We start from the raw sequence: 25,035 nt of genomic DNA, 5'->3' as shown, positions 1-25,035 counted from the left end.
CAGAGAGGACAGATGTCAATACACAAGACATCTGCGGTCGATCCTTGGTCTACTATATACGTGTGAGCACCTCTCCGCCCCCAGCTCTTTCCTCAGCAGACAAGAGCCCAGGGGGACTGGACAGTACAGACAGTGACTGTGTGGAGAACCAGGCAAACACAAGGCTCGGCACAGCAAACATCTCACCCCTGTGACTGCATGAGAACATCTGGCCCTCGCAGGCTCAAAGGGCCGTCCGTCTGTCTAAAATGTGAGCCTACACACAATGTTGGTGTATCTTGGTGTTGTCATGGCACCAGTTTTTTTTTACTCCTACACAGGTACTGTTTGGTACACAAAAACAGTCTCTGCAATATCGAAACAGGCAAGTAAGTCAAATGCTGCAAAACAAGCAAACAAGGACTTTATCTTTTTATAATTAAATGAGTACCGATTTACCAGCTTTACAACCCAAACCTGAGAAAAATCATCCACATCTGTCCATTACCACAACACATTAGAAAAACTGTGGTTAAGGGTGTGAATAATAAGGTAAGAAAAAAAAAGAAACATTTTAATGATGTATTTAAAATTCTAACATGGATCAAAAGCTGTAATGTAAGTCTTAAATCTTGGGGAACAAAATGGGCAGATCATCTTCAGTCTGTCCCAATAAATGAGGAAGAAAAGGAACAACTGAGGTAGACAGATATGATGGATGTGTTTTAGACATGGGCTACAATGAGATTCTCCCAGTAGGTTAACCTTGAGTAAAAATACTATGGTACTATGGTATTTACAAAGAAAAAAATTAGGCATAAATATGCAGCTACTTTCTATTTTCTCACAAAGTGGGAAGCTGTGATTTTTTTCTACTGCTGCAAAAATATGATACATGCTGAATAAAAAATCTAATTTACTTTAATAAAGACCAGAGTTATTATTCTGATACATAACTAACAGAAATAGAAGAAATCACTAAGCTTAGAAGCAGCTTTTAACTGCATGTTGCTTAGAACATTACACTTTTTGTCTCCCTACTCTTTATAGAGAAACAGTACAATCTAGTCAATTATTTTGGCTATCTCTCGTCAGTCAGCAACTAAACAGGCATACTGCTCATTTGCTCCCCAACTCTAGTTTGAAAACAGTTTTAGCTCAACAAAAGTGAGGCTCCTTCAGGTTCCACATTTTGATTGTTCATGATTTTTGTAACAAGAATATTTCCAAACAGCACAATTCCTCTAAGCTGCCACAGGAAAAATGTAGTAGTCTCTCAGCCAGCTGACAGACAGTGTGCAGGGAGAGACAGTATCATGCTGCATATAGTTGAAGAGAACTTTGCTCACATATCATCTTACCATGTATTTAAAAATGAATGACGCAAATATTTAAGAAGCTTAAAATCCAGGAATATGATCACTGACAAAACAGTAAATATTTGGGTTCACTTTGATTTTTTGCAAAACGTTTGCCATTTAATTGCTGTGTTTTCTGCTATTTAGTTACACAACTATATGATAGTCAAATATGATGTGAATAACCTTTTAAATACAGGCAGTTTTGTTTATTTTGCAATAGGACACTACATGTTGTTTTGTACATATAGTTAAAATCTGTATACACTTCAACTATTAGTCTATTACAAGGTTTTTTTGTACATTTAAAATCATCTTTAGTAATGTTGAGGAGTGTGTTCCTGCATGGCACCAACAGTATAATATAGATATTTTTTCAAATGATCAAGCAGAATGAGGTTGTTTATGTTTTCTCCAATGGCTGCTAAAATGAGTAGAGATGTCAATAATGATTTATCTAGTCTGCAAACACTGATGAATTTTTAAACTCATTAAGATGTCAATATCTGTTTCTATCCCTGTATGACTGAGACACAGTCATACAAATAATAGAGTTAACCCAGCTGTTTTTTTCCCTTCCATCTCGCTCCGTTTCATTCTTGCTTCATAGCTGTTTATACAGATTTTCGGTGGCTGTCCAATGATTCAAGACTGATGAGGCTTGCTCAAAGGTCTATGCCATTGAACACAGCATTAATGCACCCGGCAGCAAATTTTTGCTATCGACCCCAGTTCCCTGCAATAAGGACAGAGCCATCAATCAGGCTGTGATAGCCGACACCAGACACGGGCTGATGAAGTAGTGGACTTTGGAGCTAATGATAAATGGATCTCTCAGATATGGTCACACTATACTATGACAGTCTGCAGAGAACACTTGACCTTTAACAAAATCCTCAGCCACTTTTTGCAAGTGCTGTGCAATGCACAAAAAACTACAACTATGCGGGCAGCTGCTGAGATTGAGAAAGTGTGGGTATTGTGTGAGAACTCCAGGGTCCAGCTGAGAGCCTCGGCCTTCTCACTGTAAGAACTGCTCCTGACCGGCTCAGCCGTCCTCTTTTCTCACACCAAAGCTCTGTGAGTGACCTTCAGCAGGCCTGCAGGTCCTGCTAATTGGGGTCTCAACTGAGCACAGCAATTCACTTCCCACTCACAGTGCACTGAAAAACTGTTGGGGCAGAGGGAGAGAGAGACGGCGAGAGACTGGGTTTTCTGCTCAGTGCTAAACAGAACAAACAAACTGCACTTCTGAAGCCAATTTGAAAAATGAAACTTCAAGGATCTGACTGGAAGAAATTAGATCTAATCTTAAGTCTGACTATGCACATATAAAACTATACTTCTGACAACAAGATTTGGCTCAAAATTATTCACACTCCTAGCAGATTTAGGTTTAAAGCGATGTTTATATTTTACCAAAATGTTTCTTCTGACTGGTAGTCATATTAACATTTGCAGTGGCCCAGCCAAAGTCCAGACTTGAATCTGTTAGTGAATCCGTAAGAGGAGCTAAAGATAAAGGTGATGGCATGATGACAATCTCAAATTATCAGAGCAGGGTAAATCGTCAAAATACCAGTGGAAACCCGCAAAAAGCTAGCCAGCAAAAATAGAAAACATTTGACTGGTGTAATGGCATCATAGGCTTTTCTACTGATTACATTAGCAGTTAATGCAGCATCACCAAAACACCAGTCTCATACAGTAGTGCATCTCAACTAGTCAGGGCTTATGTCAAGGTGCGACTCAAGCCAAGAGGTTCCTTTAGTAAATTAGTAAGTGACTTAATGAACCATAAATAAGGCAGACATAACAATCAGAGCAATTTGTAAGAATCATTATTAAGTGACTCTGTTGCAGTTTTCATTCAAAATACATGAAACAAAAAGGTGCCACTACTAAGAAACATGTTTAAAACTCAAATGATGTAGCTTTAGCTGAGAAACCTCTCATTGGAAATCAAGTTGTTCATTAAACTAGAAAATGAGTTCTGATGAGGCTCATTTGTCAGATTAAAAGTACCATTTAAAAATAACAACTTTTAAGCTGGGCTTATTGGGTGAACTGAGCATGCTTTCTGCACCTGATAAGAGCCTTGAAGTGTGGAGTTATAGTAAACAAAGCAGCTCTGAGGTAAGGCTCAATGTCCAGCCAATTTCTGTGATTTATCTTCAGAGCTGAGAAATCACAGGGATCGGTAGTGCTGCATATTAGAAGGATGTTTACTCCTCGAGAAGGAAGGGAAGGATCCTCGCCCATCACAGCACAGCACCAGAGCTGAGAGAGGCTTACCTCTGCAATTTGCAGTGTTGGGGTCACATCACAGTCCCAACAGCTGACTCACTTTGTTGCTTGGCAAAGTGATGATTGATTCCGAAGGGTCTTCATCCCTTCATTTTTTACGAAAATAGTATCTTATATAGTCTGTGTTTCTCAATGCTTAATTAGCATATGTAAACAACTTTACGTGTCTTCTTTGACGTTCTAAAATAGTGTCTGTCAACGTGAATTACAGGGCATTATTGCCACCTACTGTAAGAAGTGTGGACAGACGAGACTCCGTGGAGTTTTTTCATGGCATTTTTTTGTACAGACAAAAGCTCAGGACCCACATAAAACAGGCCCGCGACACACTTTAGGGTCGGGACCCACCAGTTGATAAAGACTGTTAAGAGATAATTTAAATCTTTACGTTACCTCTGCGATTAAGTTACCTCTGCCAACATGTCTAAATTCAAAATGACCCATAAGACAAAGATTAAAAGCTCAAAAAGGATATAATTGAGCAACTTTGCTCTCCCTCGCTCCATCGCAGCCTGAACTACAGATGTGTCGCCACATGTCTTAGACAATCAGGGTAAAAAATAAATAAATAAATCAGCTAATTAACCATCAATTTCTATCTGCATTTAAAGAAATCAGTAGGTATAACAGTTACAAGAGGCTTGAATTGCTAGCAGCAAATGTTTCAAAGTGATGCAAAAATATAATTAAACTCTGATTGCACAGTCAGCCTACAAGTAAATCAATAAATTAAACCTAGCAAATAAATTCTATTTTCAGAAGTGCAGTTTTTATGTGTAGGCCAACAGGGTCAATATTCAGCAAGTAGAAATAAGACAGCAACAGAGCAGGCTCAGGCTGGCTGCTGCTGTGCACTTTGTCTTTGCCAACACATCATCATCGTCATCATATCAGGGCTACTTCCTAGATAAATGATCACTACTCGGTTAAAGAATGGGGGGTGGGGGAGGATTTGCAGGAAGTCATCCTGTAAAAACAAGATACGGAGAGCCTTTCTGTTTGCAAAAAAGTTGAATAGCTGTTTTATTTTTGCTTTGAATCCCTGTGAGGGCAAAGGGCTTATTCTGAAGGATGGCATACAGTGAACATGGTTACCATTTGAAAGTAGGCTGGGATAGATCCAGTGAATGAGACTTTGAGCAGGAAGGGCCATGAATAGAAAGGTCTGCATTTAATTTGCTAATCCATCATTCCAATTGTATGCTGTAACAAAGGGAAAGGAGAGTGGTGGGCCATTCAGAGGCAACAGAGCATGCTAAGGGGTGCGTGTGTGGTTCTCCTCGGAGCCGGAGAAGCCGTGGCCCTTGGCCCTAAAAAGTCCAGGCAGCTCTGGGGAGAAAGGGCTCTGATGAGCTCAACGGACGCAGGACTAATCCCTTCATGTCTAAAAGAATTGTTTAACTGTGTTTGACTGATTAACCCAAACCCCTCGATTCCACTTACAATCTATTTGTTCAATCGAGTCCCCAGCACTCGCCGTGGTGCAGTGTGTGGGTGGTGATGGCGGGCGAGCCAGAGAGCATGATGAAAAGAAACACAAGGGGCAGCCAAACAATCCATTTGGAGGAAGAATACAAAAGTCAAAAGGACAGCTTTTTTTGTTCTATTTGCAATTGTCAAAATGCACTCAGCACAAGTATATCTGTGAACCAGCTGCTGCTAACTTTCAAAAGGTCACAAAAATCTTCCCAGAGGAGATTTCAAGTATAACGCTTGCAGAGAGTTAACACAGAGCACTGTCATTCTGCTTTTTTACTAGGTTCATGGGAAAAAAGAGAATTTAAAGACGATGTCCCTTGAGTGGAAAAGAGGTTGTCAGGAAGATTAACCCAGCTTCCTTTTATAGCCTCTGACAAGAGGTTAAATCACACATTACACTGCCTGAAATGTCTCCCAGTAATTAGATCAAGAATATTACCATCTCTTCTTCCCCTTTCAGACTGCAGCTGATCAAAGCCTAATGACGGTGTCAGTGCCATTGGCAGTGCTGGCTGGGTAAATCTCCCCATCGGGATGGCAATCTGTCAGGGGCAGCAAGCCCTGCTAAGCAGCACAGGACGTGAATGCTATAATGGTGCTTGATGCAAAGTGAACTAAATGAAGCACATCCTCCACCAACAAGCAATCCATCAGATCTGCATCATTAAAATTCATCGCTTTGTTTTGAGTCCATGAGGGTATGTTTACACGTACACAGTCAGCTGGATCGTATGCGGTAAGGGAGATGTCCATGACATCTGCGAGCTTCGCCCAAAGTAGAGTGAAACTTGCAACTAGTATCTTAGTGTCAAAGCAGCAACTGGTCTCCTGATGGGGTGAGAAGGCTACTGGTTATTAATTACAGCCAGTGAACACGCGGTGCAAGCAAACCCTAGCAATGAAACCACAAGACGACAAATCCACAGCAAGACAAATGCCTCTCTGTCATACATCAACCTCCCCCAGGACTCTTTTTACAAATACTTTGGAGCATGTCTTTCATATTGCAGCGCAGCCTTCATCCTTAGTGTCTTCTCCACTATCTCAGTCACATTTTACAGATGTTTCACTACTTCAGGGGACAATCTCCGACTAATGTAAAATGGATGTGCAGCAGCATGATAAAAGTTGACATTTTCCTTTTCTAATGCAGCTTCTTCCTTTGTAAACAACCTCGCCTTTTTTTATGCGTGCACATGAACACAGCCTGCAAGCACATCGCACATAATGGTCAATGTCATTATTTGCTCTCAAAACTCAATGGCTGCAAACAAAAGCAGGAAATGGAAAGAGATATGCCAATCATTCAGCGCTGAAAGATGTCTGACAAAAAGAGGCCCTCGAAACATGACGCCTTTTCTTTTGCACGTCAATCCACAACAGTACATGCAACTGAAAAAGGGGCCCCCTGAACAACAGAGTCCTCAAAGACAAATGACCCCGATCTTGACCCAATACAGGTGGTACAGCTCTAACACAGCAGGCATGGACGTTTCCAGGCTTTAACCAACATTGTATTATGTTGTAGAGGCTCTGACTGATCGAGCATCATCAGACATTTCAACACTTAAAAAGCAAGCAGAAAACAGACAAATGCAAACACATAATAATGCAGCAGATGCTCAAACAAGCTTTAATGATTAAAAACAAAGCATGGACATTTATGGTATCATTTATAGTTACAGTGAAAAATTTCTAAAGATAGGAATTGGGATTTATCATGACAACCATTTATCCCAACTAATGATGTTTGAAAACCCCAAAAACAGACGGTATTGTCAGAGTTTTTTATGTTTACAATGTTCTTTCTTGTTAAATCCATGCAATAAAAACCAACAACTTTGATAATATGATTAGATAAGAATCACACGTCTTTATGTAACTGGGGTCCTGAAGGAGCCTATGTCAAAATGGGTCCGTTGTTTTTAGAGCAGCATTTATTTTTGTGGGGCTTTGGACTCAGTGACATACAATGACAGGCTTACAGTTGCTGAAAAAGAGACTGAAAAAAAGTTCTAAATACCTTATTGTCACTTTTATTGTTATCACAATAAATACCACAAAATATTGTGATAAAACTTTAAGTCCATATTGCCAAGCCGTAATGTCTCAATCAGGAATTTGAGCCCCTAAAACCAACGTTCCAGGTCCTACAGGTTTAAAGACTTGTTGATTCAAAATCACGGTCCAGTACTTCATTATTTAGTTAATAAAATCCATATCATGCATTTGCTTGAAAACTGTAGCTTTAAAGAGCAGTAAAATGCTATCCTAGATAAACAGCACAGATTAACTCAATTAGTAAAGCTATAATAATACCCTGGCAGCGTGTGACCTGATGCATAGCTTACTTTTGAAAAATACATATCTGAGCAGTTAGCTAGACTAATGTTAGCATGTCCATTATGTTTTTATATTAATTTTGCTAAAAAGTCAGCTAGTAATATATTTTTGTGGGGTTTTAGTTAAGGGTAAGCAGATATAATTTAAAACAGTTTGTTCTTTGGCTTCATAAATTTAATGCTTTGGTTTGAAGATCATAACATTTAAGGGCAGATGCTTCAGCCACTGTTTGATTGGTGCACTACATTATAAACATAATCACTACGTTAATATTCACCTATGAAAATAATTTTTCACTATAATTATGAAGTTGTATCTCCTGTTAACATTTCCTCAGGATTGATCTGGTAACATCAATGTGATCCTAAAGGCAAACTGAATAAAACTGATGTCTATCAATTAAAAGAAAAGTGTGATCATCCATTGAACGCATCCTAAACACCACAGAACTTATAGTGGTTTTTAAGAAGGGTATTTTAAAGAGAAACATGAAGTTCTGTTCAGACTTTTGTAGAGTACACCCCAAGCCATCTGGGGAAATCTAAGCACAGTGCAGAGCAGGTCACATGACATAGACAGACCGAGAGCTGCAGCAGTCAGTGTGTTTTCCATTTCATCAATGAAAGTCACAGTAACCGGTGAGAAAAGCTTTAACTGTTAGGGGAAAAAATTGATTTGTTCCATCAACAAAACAAAATGCACAGCCTATAATAGAGTTTATCAAGCAATGACATGAATACAGGCTGTAATTTTGAGAAAACTGGCTGCACAAAACATGGCCAGACGGCTAGTGCGGCTGACAGAAAAAAAAAAATCACAGTTATCAGAGACTTGTTCATAAAGAACAACAGTTAATTAGAACCCTGTAGCTTGGAAATTGATAGATACATCCATAATAATTTTATGAAAATTATATCAATGAATAAAAGCCTTTGATAAAGACATATGACCTCTGTCTGATTGTTCCTCAGTTGAGTCGAACTGTACAGTTTAACTATGCAGTGTGATTACAGACAACATCCCCCTGCAGAGCGGCAACTGCATCTCTGCACATTCCAGGAAAGGCAGCCAGCTGAAGACAGCAAATACACCAGAGAGGAAAAGACATAAACAACGTAAGCTAGTTTGAAAGCTGCAACGATGTTTACTGTCTCACCAAGTGCATTTTATCCCCGCTGCTTTCACAGCAGCGACGGTATTTCAGCTTGCAGAACAGAGGGGGCTGCTGATGCCACCGGTCTGTGCACAGAGGGCTCAGTCACAGGCTGGGGAGGTTGTTTGGACAATGTGGGAGTCAGACACATTGCCTGTCTGGAATAACGATTCAGTTCAGCTGCTACAAAACACCCTCTGGCTCCTTGGGAAGTTTAATATAAAACTACATTGAATGTTTTTCGGGTCTAACAGCTGAAAACCTCAGAAGTATTTCTGCCTTGTTTGAATTGGTACATTGCTGTCAGAGATGGAGGCCTACATTTGCCTCCAACAGGCACTGGACAACTTGCCAGAGATTAGCCTCTGAAGGTCACAGTCCTAGTCTATGCTTTCAGCCGCTTTTCACAACAGTACCCCGGGCCCTTTTGAACAACAGGAAGAATGTCATCTGGTTACTTTTCAAGGCACGGAGATACCATTCACAGCAGCCAACAATGGCTGCAAACAGCACCAGAGGGTTAGAAGGTTATAAAGAGACCCATTCTGAGCAGAGCTGGCTCTCCAGTACAGTACACGCATGAAAAAAAGCACTCCCACACACTGAGGTCTAGAGAAGTGGTGTAACCCATGATAAAATGAGGAGGATCGTGGCCAAATGCCTTGGCCTTAGTGCTCTCCTGAACAGCTCGCTCAGCTCAGCCTTACTTCCTTCCCAGGACAGATCCTGACACATAGATCACATCTTTGAGCTCCAACTGCTCTGCCAGCCCTCCAAAGGAGGTGAAATATTTGTCATACTGAGGAAAGGACAACTACATCATAACATCACCATCTTTTAGGTACAGTATGTTGGAGATTACACATATGGTTACTTGTCTGACAGGATAATGAAACCCTATTTGAATTACCTGTGATTACAAGAATAGTTGGTATTTTCTGGAGTGAGGTTCAGTGAAGTTATTATTAGTAACTGACCCCTTACTTGTCATAGAACGAGTTTAGATTGAACAAAAGTGGATAACACTTAAGGGAGGAGGAAGGCTAACAGCTATTCAAGCTGGTACTCTCATTTTAGATGATTTTAGGAGTACAAAACAAATCAATGGAAAATATTCTGATCAATAGGAAACAACTCTATGATATGGGTAAACATATACTCTTAGAAGATGGGATCAACAAATGTCTCACCGTTTTCTCAGGTGAGAAACATCTGTGTCACTACGCTAAAGTTACATTAGTTGAGACTGCTGGCTGCTTCAATCCCCCTGATCACCTGTGACCTGTCAGTCTGCTCCTGTTTCGCCCAGAGTAAACATTTGGATTGATAACATTGAAGATGCACCTAGAACAATGCTTGCCAGGTTCTGCTGATTGGTATTTTTCTGTTAAAATCAGGTTGTTCCTTCCCACTGTCAGCACATGCTGGCTTGAGGTGAGAGATGCTGCAAACCTAAGTCGGTTATTTAACCTTTGAACAACTTCATGTCACTTTCAAATTGTTTATGTGATGCCATTTTTGTTACACAGCAGAAAAAAAGAAACGTTGACAGAGTGACATGGCAAGATACTGTAAGCACTGTAAAACTACTGAAACTGGTAAGCCACTAATGACTATGAAGTTAGCATTTGTTTTGTAGCTTTCTATGAACACTAAACTAATGGGCTTTTTGTTTTTAATACATGTTAATATGCATTCAATCATCTCTAGTTCAGCATTTAATATACTTCAACAGGTTATACCTGTAACTGTATTGTTCAACAGAAAATGGAGATTTATTAAACCACAGTTTGGGATTTATGAAAATTTTATTGTAGTTGTTAAAAAAAACAACAGACACAAGACATTTTCAATCCTTTTTTTGGAATTAGGATCACTCTAGATTTTATGAAACATTAAAACCGCAAAATGTACAGTAAGCAAACCTGTGTTGAGTTATTCTGTGCCGATTACGCCTGATGAGAGTCAGATCCTCCAAGCCTAAGGCCATAGTTCTCAACTGGAAAAAAGTGGACCGCCTACTGTGGGTTGGGGGTCAGTCTCTGCCTCAGGTGAAGGAGTTTAAGTATCTTGGTGTCTTGTCCATGAGTGATGGTAGGATGGAGCGGGAGATGGACAGAAAGACTGGGGCTTCATTTGCAGTAATGTGGGTGCTGCTCCAGTTGGTTGTGGTGAAGAAAGAGCTGAGCCAAAAAGCAAAGCTCTACGTTCCAGGAGCGTCTTCATCCAGATGGTACTCAAAATAGATCCGCTGCTCCTCTGCATCTGAAGGAGTCAGCTATGGTGATTAGGCCATCATTAGGATGCCCTCCTGTGTGCCTCCCTTTGGATGGATGGACGGATGGATGGATGGACGGACGGACGGTTACACATTTGTTAAGAGACAGTTTGTAATTTGTAAAACCTTTTCTCTATCCATGCAGATTCATAGTTTTTGCAAAAATACTGTTAAAATGCTGTAAACCCAATATTGATCAGCATCACTGAACCCAATAAATTTAATTTGTAAGACAGGATTTTAGATATGAAATGATTTTTACTCAACCAAGAAGTTTATGTCTGATAGGAAATGAGATGGCCATCCTTTAAAAGAAAAAAAAATGTTTTGAACAAAAATGGCATTTATAAAATTAACATATAGCCTTCTCAATATTCAATGGAAAAAACATTAATTGGTATTACAGCAAATTGATGATTTATCTTTGGTGACGAGCTTTGAGGATTAAAGACCCACTGGCATCAATCTAATCTTTAGCTTCCTTCACAGATACTCTAAGATTCTACTCTAACTGGGCCGCCCCAAAACATTAACATTACTTCCAGTCTAAGGAAACGAAATTAAAGAATTAAAAGATTACTTTAAGCCTAAATCTGCAAGGGGTATGAACAGTTTTGGGCTTACCTGTATAACGGTTCAAATGTTTGTTTCCAGTGCTTGTGGCTCAGAACTCTATAGAGTAACACAGTCCAAACAAGTTGACATTAGCTGATTTTAACCCTTTTATTTTACGTCAGATAACATATTTTAAACCTGCAAAATAAGTCTTTTTTGTGAATCAGAGAACAGTGTAGGATTCCTTTAGCCAGCCGACCTGCAGTATGCAACTACAGGTGGGGGACCATTGCTCTATACTCCATTGAGCCTGAGAAAACATTAGCCACTGACATTTTAATAAAAACCACAGGAAAATGTTTGTGGTTTTAAAACCGTAACTTTTTAAACCTTGATATACTTGATGCCTGTAACCACCCAATGGCGACTGCAGCTGACAACATTCTGTTATGTAGGGAGTTAATATATAGCATTGTATGATAAGTATGTGAACATTTCACACTAGCTGCTAGCCTTCCACTGCTCTGGGGATATCTTCACTTTTTTCCCAAACTCCCTGTGATATCTGCTGATTACTAAAAGTTATGGAAACTATTTCTGATAACTTCACAGAATCTCGCTTCAAAAAAACTGAACTATCCCTTTAACTGTTACCATGTAGCATGTACATGTCAATATAATCTAATCTTAGTAAGATTGTAAATCTTGTCCCACATCGTCACACTTGAGACAGAGCTGAAACATTTGACCAACTTAGACTCTAACAAAGCCTTTGAAATTTATCAAATAAAGCCCAATTAGCCAGCAGCACTTTACATTTTCTCCATCTCTAATCCTCTCATAACTTGGCCTTATTTAACATCTCACCAACTAGAACACTTTGAGCTCACTTTCCTCATCCCCCCTTCCCCTTACATCCCCCATAGCTTTACTGGTGCTTTGTTGTGAGATCCCTCCTGACCCCGCAGCTCAGGTCATTTTCTGAGCCTTTTTGTCGGTAGCTAATGACGTCCTGATATGTGCAGCTGGCATCCACGGTGGAAAAGTGCAGCAATAACCGCTGACATGCTAATGGCATCCATTGGGATTACTTAAGAGTGATGTAGGACTTGCCTAGCAACCTCTTACCACAGATCGTTTGGTTGTGCGGATGGGGAGCGTCAGCGTAGGGTCGGTGATCCGATTGAGACGACCTTATCTTGTGCCATAAACAGATAACAGTATCTGCCCTGCTGTTCCTGAGAGATGGAGGCGGATAAACAACGCCGTCATCTGCAGCGTCTCTGACTTGCTCATCACACAGACGCTATCCTAACCCTAGCCTTGTTGATCCTGTAGCACTGACTGCTGTTACCGGGAGGCTTAAGATTCCTACATGATTACCCTCAAGCTGAAGACATAACAATTTCAGAAATCCCTTTGGTCCAAGTGTTTGTCATTTCATTCCCATGGTTAAAGACTCAGGTTTGCTGAAAACAGACACTAGCCAGCATGAGCAGGGCTTTTTGTTCTAATTGGCCCGACCAGCTAGCAGGCAAATCTACGCACAAAACAATCACTAAAACAACACAAAATCCTGCTCAACAAAGTCATAAAGTACATCTCAATATCACCTGCAGCCATTGCAGATAAAACCAAAGAAATCAGGTGAAACTGAAGAAGTAAATGCAGTCACATGCATGACAGTCATTTCTCTCTGAGGTATCGGCTTACCCTAAACACGCATTATGATTCCAGGTATCTTCTCTGAGCGTGACCTGAAAATGCCCACCAACTCTACCAAACATCTGCTCCGAGTCAGGCACCAAACTCATATAGCAGAGGAGTCACAGAGTAGCCTCAAAGAGAGGTTCTCCTACTGGTGGGTGGGTGGCTGAGTGGGTGAGTGTGGGCAGACAGCTCCAATGGTGACTACAGGGCTAAAAGGTGGAGCTGGCTGGCAGATACCAGATAAAAATCTCTACCCTGGTGCCTCATAGCAGAGGGTTGCCTCATTTGCTAAATGGATAATATCCCAAAAAAATGTTGCTACTCTAAAAATGACTAGGTGAGCAAAGTGAAAACCTGCTATGCACATCAAAAACACAGGCACCTGGGAGAGATTTAGCATGCATGAGTTACTGCTGGAATATGAGAGAATCAAATGCATTTCATCTGGAAGGCCATGCGGTTACACATTTCCAATTCAAGTACCGTCACTAAAACGCTACACCAAATCACTGCCTTTGAATAACCCAAAATGAGCGCCAGCTAAGTGGCTTACTTCAGCTCGGAACATCATCGCATCCAAAAACTATGTTGGTTGGCCGAGTGATTTCACAGTCAACAATCACAGAGTCCGAACTGTTACTAATCAATGTATAATAATGACCCCCGTGATTTCCAACAACAGCTGAAACATGAAAAGCTGCTCAAGTTCTCCGGTTCACTCTTTGTACCTTGTGATCTGTTATTCATGGACTGCTCTGAAGTCTCTGAGAAATAAAGCAGAGCTTTGATGTTATCCTCTTTTTACTGGTGTCCGAAACAGGCCTATCGATGGGGTTCTTGTTAGCCTGTCATGTGGCAAGAAAAACTTTTTGCAACACAAAACAGGCAGGCATCACAACAGGATCCATAGAAAATCTGATTTTATCCCTTTAAAGCCAAACAAAACTCACATTTGTTTCCAATAATACTACTTATATACGGTGCCTTGCAAAAGTATTTACACCCCTTGAAATGCTTCATTTTTTGTTCCCTTACAACCAAAAGCTTCAACGTATTTTAATCAGAATGCATGTGATAGACCAGCACAACATAGTTCAGAATAACAGAGTGGAATGGAAATTATATCTAGATACCATTTTTCTTTGCAAACTACCATGAACTCAGTCAGACTGCATGGAAGGCACATGAAAACATCAATTTTCACTTCTACTATAAATTCTGGATTGGGTTCAGGTATGAACTTTAATTACATGTTTAGGGTTGTTGTACTGCTGGACGGTAAACCTCCACCCTGGTCTAAAGTCTTTTGGAGCCTCAGGTTTTCTTCCAGGACTGTCCATCGATCTTCCTGTCAACACTAACCATCCTGCTGAAGAAAAGCATCGCCGCAGCATAACACTCCCACCACCATGATTCACTGCAGTTCCCCACCACATAGAGAATGTTGCATGATGGCTAAAAATGATTAATATTGGTTTCTTCTGACCAGATCACCCTCTCCGACATGTTTGGTGTGTTCCCAACATGCCCTGTGGCAAACCTTAAAAGTACTTCCAAACATCCCCCCACCCCAACAATAACTTTCTTCTTTGAATGTGGAGTGCACAAATAATAATTGATTTGTTTGCAGATTTTTCCACATAAGCTGTGGATCTCTGCAGCTCCTCCACAGTTACCATGTGGCTCTTGGCGTCTCTTCTGAATAATCCTCGGCTTCCCCATCCAGCCAGTTTAGGTGGACGTACCCATGTCTGGGTAGGTTTGTGGTTTTGCCATACCATGTCCATTTTTGGATGATTGAATTATGGACTGCCCCATCAGAAGTTCAAACCTTGGGACATTAAATTCATAGCCCAACCTTGCTTTAAACTTGCCTAGCAACCTGTCCGCTGTTTTCCTTGGGCTTCATGATGCTGCTTGTTTTCCACCCACAAGTGGACTTTATTTACTAATTAACTGGATAAACTGGATTTTAAACATGGATATCAAAGAAAGAGTGCTGAATACAAATGCACATTCCACTTTTTACAACAGTTAGAAAACATTGCTGAAGACCGCATATCATTTGTCTCTCTCTGTATTAGTCTAACACATCAATCCCAATAAAATACATTAATGTTTCTGGTTTTTACCCTACAAAATTGGAAAATGTTTATGATCCAGTGTAGTAACAATTGTGTCTTTAACTATGCAAGTCTGCATTACATTCATGGTGTACTCTGCTTCCTAACCTGTCTTGGTATGCATGTTCTGTACAGTTTGTTTTTCTGCAACACTTTAACATCACCCATAAACAAACTGAGAAGGATCAGCAGTCTCAATGCCGCGCCAACATTTATTGAGAAAACAATCCTCCTAAACCACACTGTAAATCAATATGTTCAAATATACTTGTCAGTATCTTGCTAGTGAGGAGAAAAAAAAACAAGGCGAGCTTGCTTCTCTGTCCGTTTGCCCTCAGCAGAGACTCTGGATTTGCAGTGGCAGGTCAAAGAGTCAGCACATGACTCACGGGCAGAGGAGGAGAGGCACTCTGAAAAGCCACGCAGAGATCTAATTAACACATGCATTCAAGTGGTATTTCCATTTGGTGGAACGCAGTAATTTTCTGCATTGCTGACTAGCGTGACATGAACAAACGAACCAGGTGCTCCTGACACTCAGACTGATTGCCCAGCTTTATGACTTAAAGCAAACATAAACGTCATTTTCAGACTCAAACAGAGCATCGTGAGCACACAGAGAAAGTAACACCTCCGGCACCAAAACCACACGCCGACTTGAGTAACCTGAAAGATTGTTAACCTCAGCATCGCAAGGTATGTCAAGCATCTTTAGGCAGATAGTTGTGCGTAATTTGTCAGGCTGCCGTCATTAGAGATGAACTGCTTTTTACAGATGAGAAGAGGCCTTACAGTAATTTGCTGCTAAGACCTAATTAATCTTCATTGTGCCGGGAAACATAGCACCCAAACGCAAAGAAGATTCCTTCTGCACTGATAATTGCAGAGAGTCGAGGGGCCTGAGTTTCCCCAACAACAAGGTCTGAAATTTAATTATCTGCTCTTTGGAAAATGTAGGGGGAGAAAGCTACATTGCAAAACTGCACTTTGGGGCAAGTAATATCAGGCTCTTGTTTGAGCAAGCACAGTATATCAGAGCCCATCCTCCATGCTGCCATAAATTAAACAGTCTCACCTTTGTTTTTTGGGAAATGCTTTTTCATGTGACTGTGATCTGTTGGTGCTTTCCACAGAGTAGAAGTAAGTGAGAGAGTGGCTGCAGGTATTGTAAGGAAAGGTGATTACTTGATTGAAGACTTTTTGGCGCACAAAGCAATGCAGCTTTCTAACATTTTTATTTTGCCGCATTCTTAATATGGTTTAATTTGCCACAACTTATCTTGTTACCAAAGTGCTATTTGCACATCATTTCAGAAAAGTGCATTTGGATTTGGTTTAGAAAACAGTAGATGGTCCAGTTAGAACGGTTTTAATATTCTTGTTGAGATTACTGTTTAGATGGATGATATGCTGAACTGCCTCAAATACAGCAGCATTAAAACAATGTGACCTATTGTTTTTTTTTTTGAAGATTAACAATATATTGCTTTTTCTAATTTCTTTGATAACAGGCTACATCTGAATCTTAAAACATGCCTTCTGTTCTGCAGTTTTCTAAACAATTTAGAAAAAAAGAGAAATGTCCCGACTTAAATTTATTAACAGTTGAATTGGAGAAAATGGGGAAAAACATATTTTTAGTTTTGAAAATAATTTATCAAAAGAAATATATATTATTATTCATTATATTAAAAACACCTGTTCGTTGATGCCATTTTATGCACTTTTTATAGCTTAAAAAAAATCTTACAAAGGATAGGGAAATATTCTTTCATGCATACATAGGAAATAATATTGTAACTTCATTTTCTGTAGGATTCAAAACTGCTACCTCTGTATCGAGGAAACTGCAGCACGTGTTTCTCTTAAGTGTCCTTGCAAGAATGAACTCTAATAAAAACAGATTCGACCGGTCACAGAAAATCGGAAGCCAGTGAGAAAAGTCTGATCAGCGCATCTCTAATTTTATTGCGCCGCACACTAACCCACACAGACACGGTCTTTGTCCCGCATTGTCTTAGTATGGATCTGGTCACCCTGATCAGAAACACTCATGAATAGAACAGCTGGCATCTTCCGGCCATTTTCCACAATCTTTCGGTTTTATCTTACCATGAGCCGAGGAGCGCTAACTTCCCCAGTCCCATCAGCCGCTGTGGAGTTGCTCTACTGCGGTATGCCTCCTAATAAAATCCGTGACATTACAGAGCGATCACATCAACGGAGCCAGCAGACTCAGAGCAGCCAAAGACAACGCGGACAGGCTGTGGCAACATTAACATTCCTCCGTGTAAAGACCTGGCTCACAGGAGGAGGGGAGGGCATCGATAGGATCCCATTAGTTAAGTGCGCCCTTAGGATACCCGAAATTTGATCAGAGATAGTCCTGCTTCCAGACACGATCCATTAGAGCTCTCCTGCTCTGGAGCTGCTCCTCCTGCTCTCCTCCTCCTCCTCGGTGGTCGAGGTTGTGCGGCAGGATCAGGATGAGCCTGGTGACGTCAACCTTTTGTTGTCACCTTTAACACTTGTCTTTGCAGGTGCAAACACTTTCCCCTGTCGCTGTGCGAAAAGCCGCTATTTGCGTAGCGCACACATCCCTACGTCTAGCAAAGGAGGTTGACGCTCGAGTCTGGATATTTGCTTGCAGTTTCCTAAAAGCTTCGGGAATATCACCAGCAAAACACACTTTCAAAAGATCAATGTAATAAAACAACCCCCAACTTTACCACAAGGATGCTTATTTTAGCTTAACACCGAAAACATCTTGGGAGAAGTGGGATAAAACTAACAAGTGTAGCGCAAATTATGTGGATGACAATCCTGTGCCAGGCATAAGAATAATCCCCAGTGGGTTGGTGTAACACCACAAAATACAACTAGCTAAAAAGCCCTACAATACAACCCCAGTTCGCTCAGTTAACAGCAGCTTTCAACAATAAAATTAGGCTCCCTGTGTGTCTACAAACATGTATGCCATTCTGGGGGGGTTAAACTGTAGCTGGGGGGTTTCACAACAGATACGCTGGGATAAAACGGGGTCAGCAGAAAGCTATGAACCTCCAGGTTGCCAGTCAGAGTGCCAGCTGACTGCCAGGGCTCCGGGCTAAGCTAGCCAGACAGTCTGAAACATACACAGTCCCATTGTTGCCTTCCCAGCCTCCCCTCATATTTATGCCTCGGTTTAGGAGAACGTCACACGGCATCGAGCAGCAAACACGAGAAAAAGACGCAGGCACTTACCCTCCGTTCACCTCGGGGAAAACCATCATTTTAGACCGTGGCCATGGTTTAAAACGGACAGTTTTTCTGCCGTCGCCCTGCGCTGGCCGAATCACTGCTGCTGCTGCTGTCTGCGGCACCAACTTCCGGCGCATGCGCACTGACTGGTGCCATTCCAAACAGCCGTGCGACAGAGAGCGTTAAAGGTACAGCCAGAGTCCAATTTAAATGGGCTAAATGGCGAAATTCACGTTTGCTTCAAATGATCTGTGGGAAAAATATTTATTTTGTCAAATAAAATAATTTCCTTACAGTTAGATATATCATATCACATATATTGAATTAATAAAGTGTTTTAGTATTTAATTTAATTTTGAATATCACAGATGGCTGCAATTGCCCACTATATATTTCTTGGTAAACAAGTTAGCACACAGTCCTTTCAATTTTACATCTTTATGTTGTGGTTTGGTTTGCCTTATATAATTGGTGCCTTGCAAAAGTATTCGTGCCCCTTTAAGTTTCTCACATTTTGTCACATTACAACTACAAACTGTGGTTTATTTTAGTGGGACTATGTGCTATAGACCAGTACAGTATAATTATGAAGTGGAAGTGGAGGCGTTGGGGACGGAGTCGTCACACAGATGTGACTGCATCATGCTGTGGGGATGCTTTTCTTCAGCAGTGGGAGGGAACCTGGCCAGAGCGAGCTTTAGCTATTGTACACAGAATAATGGGCAACAGAAAGAGACATACTCTAAAAGACTTGCAGCTATTGCGCTATTGCATCAAAAGGTTGTTGCACAAAGTATGCCTTGCCCTTCAAACTATGTATAGTTTTCCTTTCACAACATAATTATGTTCTACTTTGTTTTGGGTTTCTCCCATAAAATCACAATAAAACTTTGTGTTTGTAATGTGCCAAAATGTGAAAAAGTCCAAGGTACATACTTTTCCAAGGAACTGTGTATGTTCTAACCATGACCACAATTTCAGTAGGATATGCAAATCATAACCAAAGGACCGAGACCTTGTTGTAATGTGAATGATTTCATCTGTAATCTTCAGTTTCTGAAATCTTTGAAAATGTTTTCTTTTCTACAATGTGTGTTTCTTCCTTATTTTCTGTGCAGTTATTTAAGTATCTGACCCTTTTCAGCAGACTGCCCCTATTGTATATTAAGTAATTTACCTCTTACTCTTCTTTAACATAGAAGGTACCAGTGCATCTGTGTTTGTTGTGAGCCTGCTCTAGCTTACCAAACCACCAATCAGTGAAGGTAGATGGCCACACACATTGAGCTGGGTTCCTCCTGTTAAAAGGGAGTTGTTCTTTTCCACTGTCACCTCATGCTTGATGAAAATCAATAACATGATGCAGTTGGGTGGGTTTCCGTAGATAAAAAACTTTCTGCCAACTGGCACAAAACACTGTTGTTTGCATTGTATTATAAATCGAATCAAACGGCAATATACTTTGTTCCCCAATACATTTTCACAAAGACATTTTTTGTTTAAATTTCTTTACTAAATCTGACAAAGATAACTCAGTTTGGCACTTAAAGATTATTTTGGCAGCAGTAAGGTGATTCCTTAAGGTCTAAACTCAATATGCACAACATTTTGTCACGACCAGGTACAATGTTGAACAGAAAATGAGGCCAAATGTTGCCAAAGTACAAAGAAAAACGGTAAAATATTACAAAATAAAGCCTAGCTACTTGTAATCAACACATTTGAAAAGAGTTTTAGAGCCTCTGAATATGCTCAGAACTGGACAACAGCAAAAGCCGATTAAAACACTGCTTAGAGAGCATAGATGCTCAGATTTCAAACTCCATATATGCAATCAGGTTTATAAAGAATAAGCCTTTTTAAACAATTTAGAGTTTCTATTTAGCATGTAAAAAAGTGGCAAATGAATAACTTGCAACTATGCATCAACAGAAGCAGCAGAAGCTATGCACTATGTAAGTGTTTGAAATAATCAACTGTTTTTTAATGGTACTCCTTTGCGTTTGTGTCAAAGTGAACAGTGAAAACAATAGCCACAAATAAGTATATCAAAAGAATAACTCTCTCTCTACAATTTATTTACCAGCTGTCAACTTCTAAAGCATTTTATCCCAAGTGCTGTTTAATATTGTAACATGATTGATTGACATTTTATCATACATTATTTTCTTGCTAGTTATTTAAACGTGTACAGTATTTAGTGCACAAAGTATGAAACTGGTCAACCTGGAACAGTTTTGAAGTGATGGTGGTAAATGGGCCCCACTGCAACCTTTGCCCGGTTCTGGGTACATTGTATATTGTAACATAAATCACAAAAATGAATAAATAAATACTCAAAAGCCTTTTTTCAGTACTGTAAGGTTTTCTTAATGGACACTTTCTTGTTTATGCATGCAATTTTAACTGGTTCTGCGTCATTGTGTTCCTCATACCTGTCCTATACTAGGAATCTTGTTGGAAAAGATAAAGCTAAGAGAGAGCGATCCTGGTCAATAGTGTCACATGCTTTGTGATTTGATGAAATGTTCTATTTGTGCAGCCTGGTGTGCATGGCCTCCTAATCAAAGACTTATATTTCTGTGACAACTAAAATAAATTACTCCATTACAATCGCCCACCTGCCCTCTCCACAGTATTGATACCCTTTTATTACCAGATAGAGGCAGACGGACAACACTGAAGATCGGGCCGAGTTAGGGAGAATGCTTGAAAACGTGTGTTGGTGGCCGTGTCATGTCATGTCAAGGTGGAGTCGCCACAAAAGTAATCACATATGATTGTCCCAGAGAAAATTACACACGTTCAGAGCCACAAACATGTCTGATGTGGCGCATTGTGAAAGATAACTGCACAGCCCAGCATTCAGAACAGACCCGGCTTATTACAATACTTCAGCCAATTCAGGCCTGCAAGCTTCAATTCCCCCATCAGCAGCAGCAAAAAGAGGGAAGAATTTGGTTTGAAAGCCCAATCACATGCAGCGCTCCGAGTTCAGCAGGTGGGGAAGTAGCAGCAGTGGGCCCCATCAGGCAATAATACAAAGTTAATGATGCAGAATGGTGTCTTTCTCCATAGCGAAGAAGATGTCAATACAGAATGTTTAAGAACGTTGTTCCTAATTACGCTTTTTAAATTCAACACTGACGTGATTGATGATTTCAGAGGGAGGCATTATTGATCCACTTCACAGACAAGTCTCATCGATTGCAAGTCTAGAATGAATAAAAGTTTTTTTTCTCCCCCTTTTATATCCCCCACCGAGAAAGAGATTGTACAATCAGAGCATCGCTGTGACCTATATGGGTAGTTTGGAGCCAAATCACCTCTTTTAAAAAGGAAGCCTGAGCAACGACGTATGGAACAGTGATTGCTGGATGGAGGGAACCTGGGGGACTTTTAAGGCATCACATGTAGGGCAACAGATAAACCCCATGCCTTTATATATAAAGATTCATCCATATATTCATTAATCAGTGGGATTCCTTACAAATACCCCGTCTTTGCTGGAGGTCTCAGCATGATTAATTTAAGGAGTGACTGTTTTATAGAAAGTCAGCCGCCTGTGTAGCATCACGCCTCTCACTGCAATCAGCAATGATGGAGTGATGGATGCTACCCCCCTGTACATTCAATACACACCTCCACTCCCACGTTGACATGCCCCATGACTTCTGCGTATACTTTGTAATTCCCTGGGAGCTGAGACGTCTCCCTATTAGTGCATGAACCTGACACTCATTGCATGTCTAATCCCAGTAAATCAACAGGAGATGCAGTAAAGGCCGGGGTGGTAGAGAGGTTGCGTCATGACATCACTTTGTTCAGCTGCAGAAACATTCTGCATATTCAGGGAGATTTGACCTGCTAATGCACCACAGGATGCTTAAATTACAACAAACCGGATTGGTCAGGAATCAACAGCATGCTGGATTGGAGCAACAAGGAGAGATTTTTCCATCACAACATGCTGGATCTCATTGGCAAGTGCACTTCAAACAGCAAAGTGCTTATGATTAAATGATACTCTGGCAAAACCTTTTTTTTTGGCTGGGTGTAGTGGGTTCTTTCTGAAGGCCAAAGTTAATGCTGTTACAGAAAGAACTCAGATACACTCCCATGTGAAGTGGCCATGTGAGGAAAGCCCAGAGGGAGGAAAAATGGCCTTGAATGAATCTGAGAGGCAGAGAGTGGGAGAGAGGCAGATGTAGAGGAAGTTTAAACATTACTGATCCTCAAATATCCTTTTTGGTTTCTGGTTCAAATGGAATTCGGCTGTAAGTGTCTGCTAAAAGCTCCATTTTTGTTGCCCTCTCAACCACTGGTGAGCTTTTAGAGTTAGATGATGACAGATTGTGAGCTACCTGATATCCTTCATCATTCTCCCCCAGTGGAGGTGTTTGTTCCAACCCGAGCAAGTCCTCAAAGACTAACAAACAGCCGGCGGGTTTGATGGACTACAGGGAGACATCTGCTCTGCCTGCTTTCACCATGCACGTTTGGAACAACATGTTACAGTAATCAATCAATATGCAAACCGTGGCTTTTCGGTCTGTTGATTACCCTTACAGACCTTATGGTTATAAAGTTATTATGTCAGCTTGTCATTGTGGATTGGTTCTGAAGAGTTGCAGGGAGTGGGTATGACAGCAGGCATGGCACAACAGCCAATATAACCTTAAACAACATTGTCAGAAATGTGCTTTGAGCACCCTCTGGGATAAGCTGTGTTCTGTGGGCTCCAGGAACCAGAGGGAAGGAAAACGTCTGCGCAGTGCAATTTTATTTGTGGTTAGAGGGCGCAGCAGCCCTCACCGAATAATCAACAGAATATCATCCTGGGCCCAAAGATCCCATGAGCATCAGTTATCATCTATTTAAACTGCAAGTTGCTCATGTCAGCAGATGTGATTCTGCATTGTAATGAGCTCTTTTAGAATTGCTGTTGGAGGTTTTTCGCCTCTGAATGTCTTACCTGCTGTTGACAGGTGTTTCCAGAGCTGGGCCCCCCCAGGGGTCCACTGGGAATTACAAAGAAGTTGCTGAAAAATTATGCACATCAGGTTGTTTTTGCCCATGTGTTTCAACAGAGATGTAAAAACTGCAATTCCTTCAAAACAAGTTATATACCTTTTTACATCACAACAACAACTTTAACAACTTTCTTTAGGATTTAAGGTGACATATCAACACAAGGTGGAGCATAATTGTGAAGTGGAAGCAAAGCAATACATAGCTTTGTAAAAATCTGAGAAGTGTGGTGTGCTGTGCGCATGCCTTCAAACCTTATTCTGATACCCCTAAAGGAAAGCCAGTGCACCCATTCGCCTTCAGAAGTAACCTGATTAGTAAATAGAGTCCACCTGTGTGTAATTCAACTACAGCATAATTCAGGTGCTCACTGAAGGCCTCAGAGGTTTGCTTGCTGGTGAACATTAGCAATCAACTAGCATCATTAAGACCAATGAACGCAGCAGACAGGCCAGTGAGAAAGATGTTGAAAATTAAAGCAAGGTTAGGTTATCAAACAATATTACAAGCTTTGGATAACACACATTGCTCTGTTAAATCAATATATGAAAAGGAACAAATATGTGGAAAAGGTGCTCTGGTCAGATGAGACTGAAATTCATCTTATGTGGTGGAAAACTAACAATGCACACAACCTAAACACACTACTGGTTTGAGCAGTTGGTAGCAGTATCATGCTGTCGGGGATCTTTTCTTAGCAGGGACAAGACAGTTGGTATGAGCTGATGGGAGGATGGATGGAGCTAAATACAAAGCAATCCTGCAAAAGAATTCAGACTGGCACAGAAGCAGAGCACAGGCAAATTAAGCCACTGTTTAGGGCCCCTTAAACCATCAGGGGCCTCCAATAAATCCTTGAATTTTAACACAGACCATAGATTAAATTTTTTAGATTTGTTTATGAGAATGAGAATATTATCAAATGTGATCTGAGATATCAGAATAGATAAGTAAATGATTTGAAATTGTTTAGATTTTATATTTAAGTTTTAAAAGAAGTTTACTTTGTAGAAGTACAATAATAATCGTCATTGTTGGAATGTGGTGTTAAATATTACAATCTGATGCTATAAATTCAATCTTTTCTTTTTTTGTTTGAGCTCCATTCATTTACAAACACATTTCAGGATGATATTCTTAACAGGAAGAGGGACCTCAGATCCAATTCTGCTCAAGGCCAAATGCAACCTTGGGCCAGCCCTGTATGGAAATTAAGCAGGGCAATGACCCTGAATAAACAGCCAGAGCTTCAGAAGAATGACACACTCCTTCCAATCTGTCTGAAATCTTTTTCTGCTAAGTGAAATGATCAAAAAAAGAATAATTTCTTGATTTGTAGAGACTCAAAAGACTTGCTGCTGTAATTGTGGTGAAGGTAATTTCACAAAGTAATGGCAAACGCAAATGGATGTCAAACGTTTCCGATTTCTTTTTGGCATCAATATATATTGGTCTTTCATGTAGAACCCCCAAAAAATA

The 25,035-nt window shown here is 40.5% G+C and overlaps 1 protein-coding gene across 4 annotated transcripts in view; it reads right to left on the bottom strand.

Moving 5' to 3' along the window:
• The window catches only part of fam222ba (family with sequence similarity 222 member Ba), a 47,950-nt gene extending 24,318 nt beyond the window's left edge, over nucleotides 1-23,632 (bottom strand). For 2 of the 4 annotated variants that reach the window (XM_047378692.1, XM_047378695.1), the window contains exon 1: nucleotides 18,529-18,676. The gene's annotated coding sequence lies outside the window, so the exon portion shown is untranslated. Of the gene's footprint in view, nucleotides 1-17,397; nucleotides 17,715-18,528; nucleotides 18,677-23,500 lie in introns of those variants that run through there. The other 2 variants (XM_047378694.1, XM_047378693.1) reach the window with 2 other exon arrangements.
• Nucleotides 23,633-25,035: the final 1,403 nt, after the last annotated feature.

This window comes from Girardinichthys multiradiatus, chromosome 11, assembly GCF_021462225.1.
Source record: "Girardinichthys multiradiatus isolate DD_20200921_A chromosome 11, DD_fGirMul_XY1, whole genome shotgun sequence".
NCBI lineage: Eukaryota > Metazoa > Chordata > Actinopteri > Cyprinodontiformes > Goodeidae > Girardinichthys > Girardinichthys multiradiatus.
Note: the sequence above shows the minus strand (reverse complement) of the source record. Positions and strands in the feature narration are given on the sequence as shown.